The sequence below is a fragment of the Eurosta solidaginis genome, chromosome 5 (genome assembly GCF_040869045.1).
Source record: "Eurosta solidaginis isolate ZX-2024a chromosome 5, ASM4086904v1, whole genome shotgun sequence".
Lineage (NCBI taxonomy): Eukaryota > Metazoa > Arthropoda > Insecta > Diptera > Tephritidae > Eurosta > Eurosta solidaginis.
Window position 1 is genome coordinate 120,264,691 of NC_090323.1, and position 18,484 is coordinate 120,283,174.

General features: G+C 29.4%; 1 protein-coding gene across 7 annotated transcripts in view; it reads left to right on the top strand.

Moving 5' to 3' along the window:
- Mipp1 (Multiple inositol polyphosphate phosphatase 1) overlaps positions 1 to 18,484 on the top strand; it is a 1,171,163-nt gene that overhangs the window by 368,872 nt on the left and 783,807 nt on the right. For 4 of the 7 annotated variants that reach the window (XM_067757520.1, XM_067757518.1, XM_067757517.1 and 1 more), the window contains one exon: positions 1,294 to 1,358. The exons of the other annotated variants lie outside the window; for them this stretch is intronic. The gene's annotated coding sequence lies outside the window, so the exon portion shown is untranslated. The remainder of the gene's footprint in view (positions 1 to 1,293; positions 1,359 to 18,484) is intronic. 7 annotated transcript variants of the gene reach the window in all.

An 18,484-nucleotide genomic window follows, 5' to 3' on the forward strand; every position in this document is an offset into this window, starting at 1 on the left:
ATATAATACATTGTGTGGAAACAAAGCAATTTAAGCAAATTTGGGTTTTTTCTTTTTGAAATACGTTTTAAATCGTTTGTAGTTTTTCAAACGATGAAATTGATTGTAGTGAAATTCATTTTTTTGTAGTTTTATAGTTACTCCGAAAATATAATACATTGTGCGGAAACCAAGCAATTTAAGCAAATTTGGGTTTTTTCTTTTTGAAATACGTTTTAAACCGTTTGTAGTTTTTCATACGAAAAAAAAATTTTTTTTGGTCTACAGGTTTCGGAGATATCGCTAACGCATCTCAAAAAAACCAAGAACGCAGCAATTTGGAAGCACTAAAAGTACTTTTCCTATAACTACAAACGATGAAATTGATTGTAGTAAAATTCATTTTTTTTGTAGTTTTATAGTTACTCCAAAAATATAATACATTGTGCGGAAACCAAGCAATTTAAGCAAATTTCGATTTTTTCTTTTTGAAATACGTTTTAAACCGTTTGTAGTTTTTCATTCGAAAAAAAAATTTTTTTAGTCCACAGGTTTCGGAGATATCGCTAACCCATCTCAAAAAAACCAAGAACGCAGCAATTTGGAAGCGCTAAAAGTACTTTTCCTATAACTACAAACGATGAAATTGAATGTAGTGAAATATGAAAATATAATACATTGTTCGGAAACCAAGAAATTTAAGCAATTTTGGGTTTTTTCTTTTTGAAATACGTTTTAAATCGTTTGTAGTTGCATACGAAAAACATTTTTTTTTTGGTCCACAGGTTTCGGAGATATCGCTATCGCATCTCAAAAAACCCAAGAACGCAGCAATTTGGAAGCACTAAAAGTACTTTTCCTATAACTACAAACGATGAAATTGATTGTAGTGAAATTCATTTTTTTGTAGTTTTTATCGTTACTCCGAAAATATAATACATTGTGCGGAAACCAAGCAATTTAAGCAATTTTGGGTTTTTTCTTTTTGAAATACGTTTTAAATCATTTGTAGTTTTTCATACGAAAAAACATTTTTTTTTGGTCCACAGGTTTCGAAGATATCGCTAACGCATCTCAAAAAAACCAAGAACGCAGCAATTTGGAAGCACTAAAAGTACTTTTGCTATAACTACAAACGATAAAATTGATTGTAGTGAAATTAATTTTTTTATAGTTTTTATAGATACTCCGAAAATATAATACGTTGTGCGGAAAGCAAGCAATTTAAGCAATTTTGGGTTTTTTCTTTTTGAAATACGTTTTAAATCGTTTGTAGTTTTTCATACGAAAAAAAATTTTTTTTTTGGTCCACAGGTTTCGAAGATATCGCTAACGCATCTCAAAAAAACCACGAACGCAGCAATTTGGAAGCACTAAAGGTACTTTTCCTATAACTACAAACGATGATATTGATTGTAGTGAAATTTATTTTTTATAGTTTTATAGTTACTCCAAAAATATAATACATTGTGCGGAAACCAAGCAATTTAAGCAAATTTGGGTTTTTTCTTTTTGAAATACGTTTTAAATCGTTTGTAGTTTTTCATACGAAAAAAAAAAATTTTTTTGGTCCACAGGTTTCGGAGATATCGCTAACGCGTCTCAAAAAACCCAAGAACGCAGCATTTGAATTTCCTATAACTACAAACGATGAAATTGATTATAGTGAAATTAATTTTTTTGTAGTTTTATAGTTACTCCGAAAATATAATACATTGTGCGGAAACAAAGCAATTTAAGCAAATTTGGGTTTTTTCTTTTTGAAATACGTTTTAAACCGTTTGTAGTTTTTCATACGAAAAAAAATTTTTTTTAGTCCACAGGTTTCGTAGATATCGCTAACGCATCTCAAAAAAACCAAGAACGCAGCAATTTGGAAGCACTAAAAGTACTTTTCCTATAACTACAAAGGATGAAATTGATTGTAGTGAAATTCATTTTTTTGTAGTTTTTACCGTTACTCCGAAAATATAATACATTGTGCGGAAACCAAGCAATTTAAAGCAATTTTGGGTTTTTTATTTTTGAAATACGTTTTAAATCGTTTATAGTTTTTCATACGAAAAAAAATTTTTTTTTTGGTCCACAGGTTTCGAAGATATCGCTAACGCATATCAAAAACACCAAGAACGCAGCAATTTGGAAGCACTTAAAGTACTTTTCCTATAACTACAACCGGTGAAATTGATTGTAGTGAAATTCATTTTTTTGTAGTTTTATAGTTACTCCGAAAATATAATACATTATGCGGAAACCAAGCAATTTAAGCAAATTTGGGTTTTTTCTTTTTAAAATACGTTTTAAACCGTTTGTAGTTTTTCATACGAAAAAAAAATTTTTTAGTCCACAGGTTTCGGAGATATCGCTAACGCATCTCACAAAAATCAAGAACGCAGCAATTTAGAAGCACTAAAAGTACTTTTCCTATAACTACAAACGATGAAATTAATTGTAGTGAAATTCATTTTTTTGTAGTTTTTATAGTTACTCCGATTACTCCGAAAATATAATACATTGTGTGGAAACCAAGCAATTTATTCATACGAAAAAAATTTTTTTTGGTCCTAGTTTTTCGCACGAAAAAAAATTTTTTTTAGTCCACAGGTTTCGGAGATATCGCTAACGCATCTCAAAAAAACCAAGAACGCAGCAATTTGGAAGCACTAAAAGTACTTTTCCTATAACTACAAACGATGAAATTGATTGTAGTGAAATTAATTGTTTTGTAGTTTTTATAGTTACTCGGAAAATATAATACTTTGTGCGGAAACCAAGCAATTTAAGTAAATTTGGGTTTTTTTTGAAATACGTTTAAATCGTTTGTAGTTTTTCATACGAAAAACAATTTTTTTTTGGTCCACAGGTTTCGGAGATATCGCTAACGCATCTCAAAAAAACCAAGAACGCAGCAATTTGGAAGCACTAAAAGTACTTTTCCTATAACTACAAACAATGAAATTGATTGTAGTGAAATTCATTTTTTGTAGTTTTATAGTTACTCCAAAAATATAATACATTGTGCGGAAACCAAGCAATTTAAGCAAATTTGGGTTTTTTCTTTTTGAAATACGTTTTAAATCGTTTGTAGTTTTTCATACGAAAAAAAAAATTTTTTTTGGTCCACAGGTTTCGGAGATATCGGTAACGCGTCTCAAAAAAACCAAGAACGCAGCAATTTGGAAGCACTAAAAGTACTTTTCCTATAACTACAACCGATGAAATTGATTGTAGTGAAATTAATTTTTTTGTAGTTTTATAGTTACTCCGAAAATATAATACATTATGCGGAAACCAAGCAATTTAAGCAAATTTGGGTTTTTTCTTTTTAAAATACGTTTTAAACCGTTTGTAGTTTTTCATACGAAAAAAAATTTTTTTTTATTCCACAGGTTTCGGAGATATCGCTAACGCATCTAACAAAAATCAAGAACGCAGCAATTTGGAAACACTAAAAGTACTTTTCCTATAACTACAAACGATGAAATTGATTGTAGTGAAATTCATTTTTTTGTAGTTTTTATAGTTACTCCGAAAATATAATACATTGTGTGGAAACCAAGCAATTTAAGCAAATTTGGGTTTTTTCTTTTTGAAATATGTTTTAAATCGTTTGTAGTTTTTCATACGAACAAAAATTTTTTTTGGTCCTAGTTTTTCGCACGAAAAAAAATTTTTTTTAGTCCACAGGTTTCGGAGATATCGCTAACGCATCTCAAAAAAACCAAGAACGCAGCAATTTGGAAGCACTAAAAGTACTTTTCCTATAACTACAAACGATGAAATTGATTGTAGTGAAATTAATTGTTTTGTAGTTTTTATAGTTACTCCGAAAATATAATACATTGTGCGGAAACCAAGCAATTTAAGTAAATTTAGGTTTTTTTTGAAATACGTTTTAAATCGTTTGTAGTTTTTCATACGAAAAACAATTTTTTTTTGGTCCACAGGTTTCGGAGATATCGCTAACGCATCTCAAAAAAGCCAAGAACGCAGCAATTTGGAAGCACTAAAAGTACTATTCCTATAACTACAAACGATGAAATTGATTGTAGTGAAATTCATTTTTTTGTAGTTTTTATAGTTACTCCGAAAATATAATGCATTGTGCGGAAACCAAGCTATTTAAGTAAATTTGGGTTTTTTTTTTTGAAATACGTTTTAAATCGTTTGTAGTTTTTCATACGAAAAACAATTTTTTTTTTGGTCCACAGGTTTCGGAGATATCGCTAACGCATCTCAAAAAAACCAAGAACGCAGCAATTTGGAAGCACTAAAAGTACTTTTCCTATAACTACAAACGATGAAATTGATTGTAGTGAAATTCATTTTTTTGTAGTTTTATAGTTACTCCAAAAATATAATACATTGTGCGGAAACAAAGCAATTTAAGCAAATTTGGGTTTTTTCTTTTTGAAATACGTTTTAAATCGTTTGTAGTTTTTCATACGAAAAAAAAATTTTTTTTTGGTCCACAGGTTTCGGAGATATCGGTAACGCGTCTCAAAAAAACCAAGAACGCAGAAATTTGGAAGCACTAAAAGTACTTTTCCTATAACTACAACCGATGAAATTGATTGTAGTGAAATTCATTTTTTTGTAGTTTTATAGTTACTCCGAAAATATAATACATTATGCGGAAACCAAGCAATTTAAGCAAATTTGGGTTTTTTCTTTTTAAAATACGTTTTAAACCGTTTGTAGTTTTTCATACGAAAAAAAATTTTTTTTAGTCCACAGGTTTCGGAGATATCGCTAACGCATCTCACAAAAATCAAGAACGCAGCAATTTGGAAACACTAAAAGTACTTTTCCTATAACTACAAACGATGAAATTGATTGTAGTGAAATTCATTTTTTTGTAGTTTTTATAGTTACTCCGAAAATATAATACATTTTGTGGAAACCAAGCAATTTAAGCAAATTTGGGTTTTTTCTTTTTGAAATATGTTTTAAATCGTTTGTAGTTTTTCATACGAAAAAAATTTTTTTTGGTCCTAGTTTTTCGCACGAAAAAAAATTTTTTTTAGTCCACAGGTTTCGGAGATATCGCTAACGCATCTCAAAAAACTAAGAACGCAGCAATTTGGAAGCACTAAAAGTACTTTTCCTATAACTACAAACGATGAAATTGATTGTAGTGAAATTAATTGTTTTGTAGTTTTTAAAGTTACTCCGAAAATATAATACATTGTGCGGAAACCAAGCAATTTAAATAAATTTGGGTTTTTTTTTGAAATACGTTTTAAATCATTTGTAGTTTTTCATACGAAAAACAATTTTTTTTTTGGTCCACAGGTTTCGGAGATATCGCTAACGCATCTCAAAAAAGCCAAGAACGCAGCAATTTGGAAGCACTAAAAGTACTATTCCTATAACTACAAACGATGAAATTGATTGTAGTGAAATTCATTTTTTTGTAGTTTTTATAGTTACTCCGAAAATATAATGCATTGTGCGGAAACCAAGCAATTTAAGTAAATTTGGGTTTTTTTTTTTCAAATACGTTTTAAATCGTTTGTAGTTTTTCATACGAAAAACAATTTTTTTTTTTGGCCACAGGTTTCGTTGATATCGCTAACGCATCTCAAAAAAACCAAGAACGCAGCAATTTGGAAGCACTAAAAGTACTTTTCCTATAACTACAAACGATGAAATTGTTTGTAGTGAAATTCATTTTTTTGTAGTTTTATAGTTACTCCGAAAATATAATACATTGTGCGGAAACCAAGCAATTTAAGCAAATTTGGGTTTTTTCTTTTTGAAATACGTTTTACGTCATACGAAAAAAAAATTTTTTTAGTCCACAGGTTTCGGAGATATCCCTAACGCATCTCAAAAAAACCAAGAACGCAGCAATTTGGAAGCACTAAAAGTACTTTTCCTATAACTACAAGCGATGAAATTGATTGTAGTGAAATTCATTTTTTTGTAGTTTTTATAGTTACTCCGAAAATATAATACATTGTGTGGAAACCAAGCAATTTAAGTAAATTTGGGTTTTTTTTTTTAAATACGTTTAAATCGTTTGTAGTTTTTCATACGAAAAACAATTTTTTTTTTTGGTCCACAGGTTTAGGAGATATCGCTAACGCATCTCAAAAAAACCAAGAACGCAGCAATTTGGAAGCACTAAAAGTACTTTTCCTATAACAAAAAACGATGAAATTGATTGTAGTGAAATTCATTTTTTTGTAGTTTTATAGTTACTCCAAAAATATAATACATTGTGCGGAAACCAAGCAATTTAAGCAAATTTGGGTTTTTTCTTTTTGAAATATGTTTTGAATCGTTTGTAGTTTTTCATACGAAAAAAAATTTTTTTTTTGGTCCTAGTTTTTCGCACCAAAAAAAAATTTTTTTAGTCCGCAGGTTTCGGAGATATCGCAAACGCATCTCAAAAAAACCAAGAACGCAGCAATTTGGAAGAACTAAAATTACTTTTTCTCTAACTACAAACGATGAAATTGATTGTAGTGAAATTCATTTTATTGTACTTTTTATAGTTACTCCGAAAATACAATATATTGTGCGGAAACCAAGCAATTTAAGCAAATTTGGGTTTTTTCTTTTTGAAATACGTTTTAAATCGTTTGTAGTTTTTCATACGAAAAAAAATTTTTTTTTTGGTCCACAGGTTTTGGAGATACCGCTAACGCATCTCAAAAAACCAAGAACGCAGCAATTTGGAAGCACTACTACTTTTTATAGTTACTCCGAAAATATAATACATTGTGCGGAAACCAACCAATTTAAGCAAATTTGGGTTTTTTCTTTTTGAAATACGTTTTAAATCGTTTGTAGTTTTTCATACGGAAAAAAATTTTTTTTTTGGTCCACAGGTTTCGGAGATATCGCTAACGCGTCTCAAAAAAACCAAGAACGCAGCAATTTGGAAGCACTAAAAGTACTTTTCCTATAACTACAAACGATGAAATTGATTGTAGTGAAATTCATTTTTTTGTAGTTTTATAGTTACTCCGAAAATATAATACATTGTGCGGAAACCAAGCAATTTAAGCAAATTTGGATTTTTTCTTTTTGAAATACGTTTTAAATCGTTTGTAGTTTTTCATACGAAAAAAAATTTTTTTTTGGTCCACAGGTTTCGGAGATATCGCTAACGCATCTCAAAAAAACCAAGAACGCAGCAATTTGGAAGCACTAAAAGTACTTTTCCTATAACTACAAACGATGAAATTGATTGTAGTGAAATTCATTTTTTTGTAGTTTTTATAGTTACTCCGAAAATTTAATACATTGTGCGGAAACCAAGCAATTTAAGCAAATTTGGGTTTTTCTTTTTGAAATATGTTTTAAATCGTTTGTAGTTTTTCATACGAAAAAAAATTTTTTTTAGTCCACAGGTTTCGGAGATATCGCTAACGCATTTCAAAAAAACCAAGAACGCAGCAATTTGGAAGCGCTTAAAGTACTTTTCCTATAACTACAAACGATGAAATTGATTGTAGCGAAATTCATTTTTTTGTAGTTTTTATCGTTACTCCGAAAATATAATACATTTTGGGGAAACCAAGCAATTTAAGTAAATTTGGGTTTTTTTTAAATACGTTTTAAATCGTTTGTAGTTTTTCATACGAAAAACAATTTTTTTTTTTGGTCCACAGGTTTCGGAGATATCGCTAACGCATCTCAAAAAAACCAAGAACGCAGCAATTTGGAAGCACTAAAAGTACTTTTCCTATAACTACAAACGATGAAATTGATTGTAGTGAAATTCATTTTTTTGTAGTTTTATAGTTACTCCAAAAATATAATACATTGTGCGGAAACCAAGCAATTTAAGCAAATTTCGGTTTTTTCTCTTTGAAATACGTTTTAAGTCGTTTGTAGTTTTTCATACGAAAAAAAAATTTTTTTTTGGTCCACAGGTTTCGGAGATATCGCTAACGCGTCTCAAAAAAACCAAGAACGCAGCAATTTGGAAGCACTAAAAGTACTTTTCCTATAACTACAAACGATGAAATTGATTGTAGTGAAATTCATTTTTTTGTAGTTTTATAGTTACTCCAAAAATATAATACATTGTGCGGAAACCAAGCAATTTAAGCAAATTTCGGTTTTTTCTTTTTGAAATACGTTTTAAATCGTTTGTAGTTTTTCATTCGAAAAAAAAATTTTTTTAGTCCGCAGTTTTCGGAGATATCGCTAACCCATCTCAAAAAAACCAAGAACGCAGCAATTTGGAAGCGCTAAAAGTACTTTTCCTATAACTACAAACGATGAAATTGATTGTAGTGAAATTCATTTTTTTGTAGTTTTTATCGTTACTCCGAAAATATAATACATTGTCCGGAAACCAAGCAATTTAAGCAATTTTGGGTTTTTTCTTTTTGAAATACGTTTTAAATCATTTGTAGTTTTTCATACGAAAAAAAATTTTTTTTTTGGTCCACAGGTTTCGAAGATATCGCTAACGCATCTCAAAAAAACCTAAAACGCAGCAATTTGGAAGCACTAAAAGTACTTTTCCTATAACTACAAACGATGAAATTGATTGTAGTGAAATTAATTTTTTTATAGTTTTTATAGTTACTCCGAAAATATAATACATTGTGCGGAAACCAAGCAATTTAACTAAATTTGGGTTTTTTTTTGAAATACGTTTTAAATCGTTTGTAGTTTTTCATACGAAAAACAATTTTTTTTTGGTCCACAGGTTTCGGAGATATCGCTAACGCATCTCAAAAAACCAAGAACGCAGCAATTTGGAAGCACTAAAAGTACTTTTCCTATAACTACAAACGATGAAATTGATTGTAGTGAAATTCATTTTTTTGTAGTTTTATAGTTACTCCAAAAATATAATACATTGTGCGGAAACCAAGCAATTTAAGCAAATTTGGGTTTTTTCTTTTTGAAATACGTTTTAAATCGTTTGTAGTTTTTCATACGAAAAAAAAATTTTTTTTGGTCCACAGGTTTCGGAGATATCGCTAACGCGTCTCAAAAAAACCAAGAACGCAGCAATTTGGAAGCACTAAAAGTACTTTTCCTATAACTACAAAGGATGAAATTGATTGTAGTGAAATTCATTTTTTTGTAGTTTTATAGTTACTCCGAAAATATAATACATTGTGCGGAAACCAAGCAATTTAAGCAAGTTTGGGTTTTTTCTTTTTGAAATACGTTTTAAACCGTTTGTAGTTTTTCATACGAAAAAAAAATTTTTTAGTCCACAAGTTTCGGAGATATCGCTAACGCATCTCAAAAAAACCAAGAACGCAGCAATTTGGAAGCACTAAAAGTACTTTTCCTATAACTACAAACGATGATTGTAGTGAAATTCATTTTTTTGTAGTTTTTATAGTTACTCCGAAAATATAATACATTGTGTGGAAACCAAGCAATTTAAGCAAATTTGGGTTTTTTCTTCTTGAAATATGTTTTAAATCGTTTGTAGTTTTTCATACGAAAAACAATTTTTTTTTGATCCTAGTTTTTCATACGAAAAAAAAATTTTTTTAGTCCACAGGTTTCGGAGATATCGCTAACGCATCTCAAAAAAACCAAGAACGCAGCAATTTGGAAGCACTTAAAGTACTTTTCCTATAACTAAAAACGATGAAATTGATTGTAGTGAAATTCATTTTTTTGTAGTTTTTATCGTTACTCCGAAAATATAATACATTTTGCGGAAACCAAGCAATTTAAGTAAATTTGGGTTTTTTTTAAATACGTTTTAAATCGTTTGTAGTTTTTCATACGAAAAACAATTTTTTTTTTGGTCCACAGGTTTCGGAGATATCGCTAACGCATCTCAAAAAAACCAAGAACGCAGCAATTTGGAAGCACTAAAAGTACTTTTCCTATAACTGCAAACGATGAAATTGATTGTAGTGAAATTCATTTTTTTGTAGTTTTATAGTTACTCCAAAAATATAATACATTGTGCGGAAACCAAGCAATTTAAGCAAATTTCGGTTTTTTCTTTTTGAAATACGTTTTAAATCGTTTGTAGTTTTTCATACGAAAAAAAATTTTTTTTTTGGTCCACAGATTTCGGAGATATCACTAACGCGTCTCAAAAAAACCAAGAACGCAGCAATTTGGAACCACTAAAAGTACTTTTCCTATAACTACAAACGATGAAATTGATTGTAGTAAAATTCATTTTTTTGTAGTTTTATAGTTACTCCAAAAATATAATACATTGTGCGGAAACCAAGCAATTTAAGCAAATTTCGATTTTTTCTTTTTGAAATACGTTTTAAACCGTTTGTAGTTTTTCATACGAAAAACAATTTTTTTTTGATCCTAGTTTTTCATACGAAAAAAAAATTTTTTTAGTCCACAGGTTTCGGAGATATCGCTAACGCATCTCAAAAAAACCAAGAACGCAGCAATTTGGAAGCACTTAAAGTACTTTTCCTATAACTAAAAACGATGAAATTGATTGTAGTGAAATTCATTTTTTTGTAGTTTTTATAGTTACTCCGAAAATATAATACATTGTGTGGAAACCAAGCAATTTAAGCAAATTTGGGTTTTTTCTTCTTGAAATATGTTTTAAATCGTTTGTAGTTTTTCATACGAAAAACAATTTTTTTTTGATCCTAGTTTTTCATACGAAAAAAAAATTTTTTTAGTCCACAGGTTTCGGAGATATCGCTAACCCATCTCAAGAAAACCAAGAACGCAGCAATTTGGAAGCGCTAAAAGTACTTTTCCTATAACTACAAACGATGAAATTGATTGTAGTGAAATATGAAAATATAATACATTGTTCGGAAACCAAGAAATTTAAGCAATTTTGGGTTTTTTCTTTTTGAAATACGTTTTAAATCATTTGTAGTTTTTCATACGAAAAAACATTTTTTTTTTGGTCCACAGGTTTCGAAGATATCGCTAACGCATCTCAAAAAAACCTAGAACGCAGCAATTTGGAAGCACTAAAAGTACTTTTCCTATAACTACAAACGATGAAATTGATTGTAGTGAAATTAATTTTTTTATAATTTTTATAGTTACTCCGAAAATATAATACATTGTGCGGAAACCAAGCAATTTAACTAAATTTGGGTTTTTTTTGAAATACGTTTTAAATCGTTTGTAGTTTTTCATACGAAAAACAATTTTTTTTTGGTCCACAGGTTTCGGAGATATCGCTAACGCATCTCAAAAAACCAAGAACGCAGCAATTTGGAAGCACTAAAAGTACTTTTCCTATAACTACAAACGATGAAATTGATTGTAGTGAAATTCATTTTTTTGTAGTTTTATAGTTACTCCAAAAATATAATACATTGTGCGGAAACCAAGCAATTTAAGCAAATTTGGGTTTTTTATTTTTGAAATACGTTTTAAATCGTTTGTAGTTTTTCTTACGAAAAAAAAAATTTTTTTTTGGTCCACAGGTTTCGGAGATATCGCTAACGCGTCTCAAAAAAACCAAGAACGCAGCAATTTGGAAGCACTAAAAGTACTTTTCCTATAAGTACAAACGATGAAATTGATTGTAGTGAAATTCATTTTTTTGTAGTTTTATAGTTACTCCGAAAATATAATACATTGTGCGGAAAACAAGCAATTTAAGCAAATTTGGGTTTTTTCTTTTTGAAATACGTTTTAAACCGTTTGTAGTTTTTCATACGAAAAAAAATTTTTTTTAATCCACAAGTTTCGGAGATATCGCTAACGCATCTCAAAAAAACCAAGAACGCAGCAATTTGGAAGCACTAAAAGTACTTTTCCTATAACTACAAACGATGAAATTGATTGTAGTGAAATTCATTTTTTTGTAGTTTTTATAGTTACTCCGAAAATATAATACATTATGTGGAAACCAAGCAATTTAAGCAAATTTGGGTTTTTTCTTTTTGAAATATGTTTTAAATCGTTTGTAGTTTTTCATACGAAAAAAAAATTTTTTTTGGTCCTAGTTTTTCGCATGAAAAAATTTTTTTTAGTCCACAGGTTTCGGAGATATCGCTAACGCATCTCAAAAAAACAAGAACGCAGCAATTTGGAAGCACTAAATGTACTTTTCCTATAACTACAAACGATGAAATTGATTGTAGTGAAATTCATTTTTTTGTAGTTTTATAGTTACTCCAAAAATATAATACATTGTGCGGAAACCAAGCAATTTAAGCAAATTTGGGTTTTTTCTTTTTGAAATACGTTTTAAATCGTTTGTAGTTTTTCTTACGAAAAAAAAAATTTTTTTTTGGTCCACAGGTTTCGGAGATATCGCTAACGCGTCTCAAAAAAACCAAGAACGCAGCAATTTGGAAGCACTAAAAGTACTTTTCCTATAACTACAAACGATGAAATTGATTGTAGTGAAATTCATTTTTTTGTAGTTTTATAGTTACTCCGAAAATATAATACATTGTGCGGAAAACAAGCAATTTAAGCAAATTTGGGTTTTTTCTTTTTGAAATACGTTTTAAACCGTTTGTAGTTTTTCATACGAAAAAAAATTTTTTTTAATCCACAAGTTTCGGAGATATCGCTAACGCATCTCAAAAAAACCAAGAACGCAGCAATTTGGAAGCACTAAAAGTACTTTTCCTATAACTACAAACGATGAAATTGATTGTAGTGAAATTCATTTTTTTGTAGTTTTTATCGTTACTCCGAAAATATAATACATTGTCCGGAAACCAAGCAATTTAACTAAATTTGGGTTTTTTTTGAAATACGTTTTAAATCGTTTGTAGTTTTTCATACGAAAAACAATTTTTTTTTGGTCCACAGGTTTCGGAGATATCGCTAACGCATCTCAAAAAACCAAGAACGCAGCAATTTGGAAGCACTAAAAGTACTTTTCCTATAACTACAAACGATGAAATTGATTGTAGTGAAATTCATTTTTTTGTAGTTTTATAGTTACTCCAAAAATATAATACATTGTGCGGAAACCAAGCAATTTAAGCAAATTTGGGTTTTTTCTTTTTGAAATACGTTTTAAATCGTTTGTAGTTTTTCATACGAAAAAAAAATTTTTTTTTGGTCCACAGGTTTCGGAGATATCGCTAACGCGTCTCAAAAAAACCAAGAACGCAGCAATTTGGAAGCACTAAAAGTACTTTTCCTATAACTACAAAGGATGAAATTGATTGTAGTGAAATTCATTTTTTTGTAGTTTTATAGTTACTCCGAAAATATAATACATTGTGCGGAAACCAAGCAATTTAAGCAAGTTTGGGTTTTTTCTTTTTGAAATACGTTTTAAACCGTTTGTAGTTTTTCATACGGAAAAAAATTTTTTAGTCCACAAGTTTCGGAGATATCGCTAACGCATCTCAAAAAAACCAAGAACGCAGCAATTTGGAAGCACTAAAAGTACTTTTCCTATAACTACAAACGATGAAATTGATTGTAGTGAAATTCATTTTTTTGTAGTTTTTATAGTTACTCCGAAAATATAATACATTGTGTGGAAACCAAGCAATTTAAGCAAATTTGGGTTTTTTCTTCTTGAAATATGTTTTAAATCGTTTGTAGTTTTTCATACGAAAAAAAAATTTTTTTTTGATCCTAGTTTTTCATACGAAAAAAAAATTTTTTTAGTCCACAGGTTTCGGAGATATCGCTAACGCATCTCAAAAAAACCAAGAACGCAGCAATTTGGAAGCACTTAAAGTACTTTTCCTATAACTAAAAACGATGAAATTGATTGTAGTGAAATTCATTTTTTTGTAGTTTTTATCGTTACTCCGAAAATATAATACATTTTGCGGAAACCAAGCAATTTAAGTAAATTTGGGTTTTTTTTAAATACGTTTTAAATCGTTTGTAGTTTTTCATACGAAAAACTATTTTTTTTTTGGTCCACAGGTTTCGGAGATATCGCTAACGCATCTCAAAAAACCAAGAACGCAGCAATTTGGAAGCACTAAAAGTACTTTTCCTATAACTGCAAACGATGAAATTGATTGTAGTGAAATTCATTTTTTTGTAGTTTTATAGTTACTCCAAAAATATAATACATTGTGCGGAAACCAAGCAATTTAAGCAAATTTCGGTTTTTTCTTTTTGAAATACGTTTTAAATCGTTTGTAGTTTTTCATACGAAAAAAAAATTTTTTTTTTGGTCCACAGATTTCGGAGATATCACTAACGCGTCTCAAAAAAACCAAGAACGCAGCAATTTGGAAGCACTAAAAGTACTTTTCCTATAACTACAAACGATGAAATTGATTGTAGTAAAATTCATTTTTTTGTAGTTTTATAGTTACTCCAAAAATATAATACATTGTGCGGAAACCAAGCAATTTAAGCAAATTTCGATTTTTTCTTTTTGAAATACGTTTTAAACCGTTTGTAGATTTTCATTCGAAAAAAAAATTTTTTTAGTCCACAGGTTTCGGAGATATCGCTAACCCATCTCAAAAAAACCAAGAACGCAGCAATTTGGAAGCGCTAAAAGTACTTTTCCTATAACTACAAACGATGAAATTGAATGTAGTGAAATATGAAAATATAATACATTGTTCGGAAACCAAGAAATTTAAGCAATTTTGGGTTTTTTCTTTTTGAAATACGTTTTAAATCATTTGTAGTTTTTCATACGAAAAAACATTTTTTTTTTGGTCCACAGGTTTCGAAGATATCGCTAACGCATCTCAAAAAAACCTAGAACGCAGCAATTTGGAAGCACTAAAAGTACTTTTCCTATAACTACAAACGATGAAATTGATTGTAGTGAAATTAATTTTTTTATAGTTTTTATAGTTACTCCGAAAATATAATACATTGTGCGGAAACCAAGCAATTTAACTAAATTTGGGTTTTTTTTGAAATACGTTTTAAATCGTTTGTAGTTTTTCATACGAAAAACAATTTTTTTTTGGTCCACAGGTTTCGGAGATATCGCTAACGCATCTCAAAAAACCAAGAACGCAGCAATTTGGAAGCACTAAAAGTACTTTTCCTATAACTACAAACGATGAAATTGATTGTAGTGAAATTCATTTTTTTGTAGTTTTATAGTTACTCCAAAAATATAATACATTGTGCGGAAACCAAGCAATTTAAGCAAATTTGGGTTTTTTCTTTTTGAAATACGTTTTAAATCGTTTGTAGTTTTTCTTACGAAAAAAAAAATTTTTTTTTGGTCCACAGGTTTCGGAGATATCGCTAACGCGTCTCAAAAAAACCAAGAACGCAGCAATTTGGAAGCACTAAAAGTACTTTTCCTATAACTACAAACGATGAAATTGATTGTAGTGAAATTCATTTTTTTGTAGTTTTATAGTTACTCCGAAAATATAATACATTGTGCGGAAAACAAGCAATTTAAGCAAATTTGGGTTTTTTCTTTTTGAAATACGTTTTAAACCGTTTGTAGTTTTTCATACGAAAAAAAATTTTTTTTAATCCACAAGTTTCGGAGATATCGCTAACGCATCTCAAAAAAACCAAGAACGCAGCAATTTGGAAGCACTAAAAGTACTTTTCCTATAACTACAAACGATGAAATTGATTGTAGTGAAATTCATTTTTTTGTAGTTTTTATAGTTACTCCGAAAATATAATACATTGTGTGGAAACCAAGCAATTTAAGCAAATTTGGGTTTTTTCTTTTTGAAATATGTTTTAAATCGTTTATAGTTTTTCATACGAAAAAAAAATTTTTTTTGGTCCTAGTTTTTCGCATGAAAAAATTTTTTTTAGTCCACAGGTTACGGAGATATCGCTAACGCATCTCAAAAAAACAAGAACGCAGCAATTTGGAAGCACTAAATGTACTTTTCCTATAACTACAAACGATGAAATTGATTGTAGGGAAATTCATTTTATTGTACTTTTTATAGTTACTCCGAAAATATAATACATTGTGCGGAAACCAAGCAATTTAAGCAAATTTCGGTTTTTTCTTTTTGAAATACGTTTTAAATCGTTTGTAGTTTTTCATAGAGAAAACAAATTTTTTTTTGGTCCCCAGGTTTTTGAGATACCGCTAACGCATCTTAAAAAGCCAAGAACGCAGCAATTTGGAAGCACTACTACTTTTTATAGTTACTCCGAAAATATAATACATTGTGCGGAAACCAACCAATTCAAGCAAATTTGGGTTTTTTCTTTTTGAAATACGTTTTAAATAACGTGTAGTTTTTCATACGAAAAAAAATTTTTTTTTTTGGTCCACAGGTTTCGAAGATATCGCTAACGCATCTCAAAAAAACCAAGAACGCAGCAATTTGGAAGCACTTAAAGTACTTTTCCTATAACTACAAACGATGAAATTGATTGTAGTGAAATTCATTTTTTTATAGTTTTTATAGATACTCCGAAAATATAATACATTGTGCGGAAACCAAGCAATTTAAGTAAATTAGGGGTTTTTTTTAATACGTTTTAAATCGTTTGTAGTTTTTCATACGAAAAACAATTTTTTTTTTTGGTCCACAGGTTTCGGAGATATCGCTAACGCATCTCAAAAAAACCAAGAACGTACTTTTCCTATAACTACAAACGATGAAATTGATTGTACTGAAATTCATTTTTTTGTAGTTTTATAGTTACTCCAAAAATATAATACATTGTGCGGAAACCAAGCAATTTAAGCAAATTTGGGTTTTTTCTTTTTGAAATACGTTTTAAATCGTTTGTAGTTTTTCATACGGAAAAAAAATTTTTTTTTGGTCCACTGGTTTCGGAGATATCGCTAACGCATCTCAAAAAAACCAAGAACGCAGCAATTTGGAAGTACTAAAAGTACTTTTCCTATAACTACAAACGATGAAATTGATTGTAGTGAAATTCATTTTTTTGTAGTTTTATAGTTACTCCGAAAATATAATACATTGTGCGGAAACCAAGCAATTTAAGCAAATTTGGGTTTTTTCTTTTTGAAATACGTTTTAAACCGTTTGTAGTTTTTCATACGAAAAAAAAATTTTTTTTGGTCTACAGGTTTCGGAGATATCGCTAACGCATCTCAAAAAAACCAAGAACACAGCAATTTGGAAGCACTAAAAGTACTTTTCCTATAACTACAAACGATGAAATTGATTGTAGTGAAATTAATTTTTTTGTAATTTTTATAGTTACTCCGAAAATATAATACATTGTGTGGAAACAAAGCAATTTAAGCAAATTTGGGTTTTTTCTTTTTGAAATACGTTTTAAATCGTTTGTAGTTTTTCAAACGATGAAATTGATTGTAGTGAAATTCATTTTTTTGTAGTTTTATAGTTACTCCGAAAATATAATACATTGTGCGGAAACCAAGCAATTTAAGCAAATTTGGGTTTTTTCTTTTTGAAATACGTTTTAAACCGTTTGTAGTTTTTCATACGAAAAAAAAATTTTTTTTGGTCCACAGGTTTCGGAGATATCGCTAACGCATCTCAAAAAAACCAAGAACGCAGCAATTTGGAAGCACTAAAAGTACTTTTCCTATAACTACAAACGATGAAATTGATTGTAGTGAAATTCATTTTTTTGTAGTTTTTATAGTTACTCCGAAAATTTAATACATTGTGCGGAAACCAAGCAATTTAAGAAAATTTGGGTTTTTTCTTTTTGAAATATGTTTTAAATCGTTTGTAGTTTTTCATACGAAAAAAAATTTTTTTTTTTGGTCCTAGTTTTTCATACGAAAGAAAATTTTTTTTAGTCCACAGGTTTCGGAGATATCGCTAACGCATCTCAAAAAAACCAAGAACGCAGCAATTTGGAAGCACTTAAAGTACTTTTGCTATAACTAGAAACGATGAAATTGATTGTAGTGAAATTCATTTTTTTGTAGTTTTATAGTTACTCCAAAAATATAATACATTGTGCGGAAACCAAGCAATTTAAGCAAATTTCGGTTTTTTCTTTTTGAAATACGTTTTAAATCGTTTGTAGTTTTTCATACGAAAAAAAAATTTTTTTTTTGGTCCACAGGTTTCGGAGATATCGCTAACGCGTCTCAAAAAAACCAAGAACGCAGCAATTTGGAAGCACTAAAAGTACTTTTCCTATAACTACAAACGATGAAATTGATTGTAGTGAAATTCATTTTTTTGTAGTTTTATAGTTACTCCAAAAATATAATACATTGTGCGGAAACAAAGCAATTTAAGCAAATTTGGGTTTTTTCTTTTTGAAATACGTTTTAAATAGTTTGTAGTTTTTCATACGAAAAAAAAAATTTTTTTTTGGTCCACAGGTTTCGGAGATATCGCTAACGCGTCTCAAAAAAACCAAGAACGCAGCAATTTGGAAGCACTAAAAGTACTTTTCCTATAACTACAAACGATGAAATTGATTGTAGTGAAATTCATTTTTTTGTAGTTTTATAGTTACTCCGAAAATATAATACATTGTGCGGAAACCAAGCAATTTAAGCAAATTTGGGTTTTTCTTTTTGAAATACATTTTAAACCGTTTGTAGTTTTTCATACGAAAAAAATTTTTTTTAGTCCACAGGTTTCGGAGATATCGCTAACGCATCTCAAAAAAACCAAGAACGGAGTAATTTGGAAGCACTAAAAGTACTTTTCCTATAACTACAAATGATGAAATTGATTGTAGTGAAATTCATTTT